This window comes from Plasmopara halstedii, assembly GCF_900000015.1.
Source record: "Plasmopara halstedii genome assembly, contig: Scaffold_525, whole genome shotgun sequence".
Taxonomy (NCBI): Eukaryota; Oomycota; class Peronosporomycetes; order Peronosporales; family Peronosporaceae; genus Plasmopara; species Plasmopara halstedii.
In genome coordinates, this window is record NW_020187445.1 from 1,953,223 (window position 1) to 1,956,000 (window position 2,778).

A 2,778-nucleotide genomic window follows, 5' to 3' on the forward strand; every position below is an offset into this window, starting at 1 on the left:
GATCAACGATACACTTCGTGCGTTCAGCACCCTTTTAGTGCCCTCCAGGACACCAACATTCAGAAGCAACGACGAGTTAATCTCCTCGTTTGGTCTTATAATGACCACCCCGGTTAAATTGCCTGTCTTCAAGGCACCTTTAAACTCTTCGACGGACATCTCGACCTGCTCAAGAAGGGCATCAACCGCAGGAATAGCATCGAAGGTGACGTCGCCGTCTTCCTCGCCCGTCATACCGACAACAAGGGTATATAGCTGTGCATTATTGTCTACGATAGACACACCCCTGGATCAGGGTCGACGCCCTGCGTCTTGCAAACAACTTACGGCTTCGCCGTCTCCTCTTAACAGAGGTTTTACATCTCATCGATACCAGTAAGAACACGCGGCGTCATCCAGTAGATCCAAACCCTGCTCCATCGGAGCCTTGATGTTATTAACAACATCCAACGAAGAGCTGCTATTTCTGCAGTCTTCGTCCATTGAATAACGTGCCACTCCACACGCATTCGAAGGGCCTTGCTTCGTATGCCTCGGACCTCGTCTCTTGGCATGCAGCAGCTGATACGAAACGTGAGCAGTGCTCAGTGGACTACATGCCACTCCACGCGCATCACAAGGGCCTCGCCCTTGATGCCTCGGACCTCGACCGACCATGACGCTCTTGGCACGCAGCAACTTCTTTGAATCGTGAGTAGTTCTTAGTGGTTTACGTCCCAATCCACGTGCATCACAAAGGCCTCTCCCCTGATGCCTCAGCCCTTAGCCGACCATGCCACACTTGGCATGCAGCGATTTCTCCAATACTTGAGCAGCGCTCAGTGAGTTACGTGCCACTCCACGTTCAGCTCTCAGGCCACGCTCGAGACTCTTATCCAATACACCTTTGGTGTTTGACAACTCGGATACTCCGGTATCCAGCGCATTGGCCAGTGCTCACGCTAATAGCGCTTCTGTTTCCTAGCAGAGGTGGGTTCATGACTCACCAAAGCTCCGCTTTGAGACGTGCGCGTAGAGCTCAAGGTCTTGGATCTCCAATTAATATCATGGTGTTCCAACCATGCCATACCAAGGATAAGGTAATACCTTGCATCCAGGTCGAAGAATAAGCTTCCACGCTGTCAAAGTCAAGGAACTTGACACCAAGGTCCATAGGGACCCTCGGCACAGCGACACAAGTCCCCGACGCTAAGCGAACAGTGTCGGTGTCACTTTACGGCGATTTCAGCGCCGTAGCATCAGCTGACTTCCTTTTATCGTTGAGCGTCGAGCATAATTGTCCGACACCCCGGAGTCGATCAGGATCTTCCATGGCTTCTCAAAGCCCTTCACGGTTGCTTTTACGACCAGCAAGCCCGTCTTGCAACCATGCTCCACGTTCAAGAGCATGCAGCTCTTTGGGGCTTGGCCTTGTTGCTCTCTACCTCTTTGGGGCTCAACTTAACTCCAGTAGGGCGCCCCGCGCTTACTGGGTTTTCTCTTTTTCCCGCGACAAACCAGGCTGATAGAAGCGGGACGTTGGTTCGACGAAGGGGCTACTTGTCCGAAGGTGACGGGTGTCTCCACCGTCGAGTGTTTAAACACTGCTCAGCAGCTCGAAACTTACCCTCCTCCTCATTGGTGCAGGTCTGCTCGTTGACCTCTGAGGGTGTGCATTCCAACCAAGTCGTGCCGACTTGAAGCTGAATTTGTCATTCAATGCCACGTTAACCGCTTCTTCAAAAGAAGACGAATGCACCCGGAAGACTTATATTCTGGCCACGCCAGCGCGGAGGCCCTCTATACAGACGGTCACTGCGACCGCATCAGGGAGAAGACTCGGCAATGATAGTTCTTAACTCTTAGACAAAGTCCACTAAAGCTTTCTTGCCCTGTCGGGCAGCAAGGACACGCGATCTCACGCGGTATGCATGATTAGGCGGCGAGAACACTCATAGAAGCCGACGCTTCAGCTCCTTTCTAGAGGAAAACGCAGCTTCAACCGAAAAGCCGCACGTTACTGCCCACTCTCGCGCTCGGCCCCCGAGCTTGGAGATAGCTAGCGCCACGCGCTGTTGCTCGTTTTGGAGCATGGCGGATGCAATAGCCATCTCGGCCTCTCTTATCCAGAGCAGAAAATTCTCTACATCCTTACCTCGACGGTCTTAGCTCTCACCATGAGCGGCCTGGATTGGAAGGAATCATCCGTCGTCAACGGTGGCATCATACACACAATCGACGCTTGAAGCTTCTGCTGTAAGTGCTCTAACAAAACATTTATCTAACCTGAAAACGCCTCTAGGCGTGCGCTTATGGCCTCTGGCCCTTGCTCAACGAGGTGCTCCACGCCCTCAGGGTGACCTTACGTTCTTTCTAAGACCCAGTACAAATGTAGCGGATCGCAATCCATTACTTTTATAGTACTAAAGCCTTAACCAAGGCAATCGAAACTTCTGCTCAAAACTGAAACTGTTTTATTTGTTTTAGTTGCGGCAGAGCCACTAGGTTTTCCTGATTAATATAGTATTACCTGATTAATATAGCAAAACCTTATTTATATGCAACACCACTGGCATTCTTGCCACCTAGTTACTTCTTGTTACGGTGTAGCCACACCACACTAACTGTGTAATACACACCTATATACGGTCGCGCAAGATTGTGCGACCCGCCAGTAATCATTGCCGCCGCGTCAAAAGCATCCAGAAAATCGAATCAGTTTTGATGTAGCACCTGTGGATGCGTCAATATTGATATGATTACGTTACGAGAATTTTGATGCAATAATCATTGCCGCCG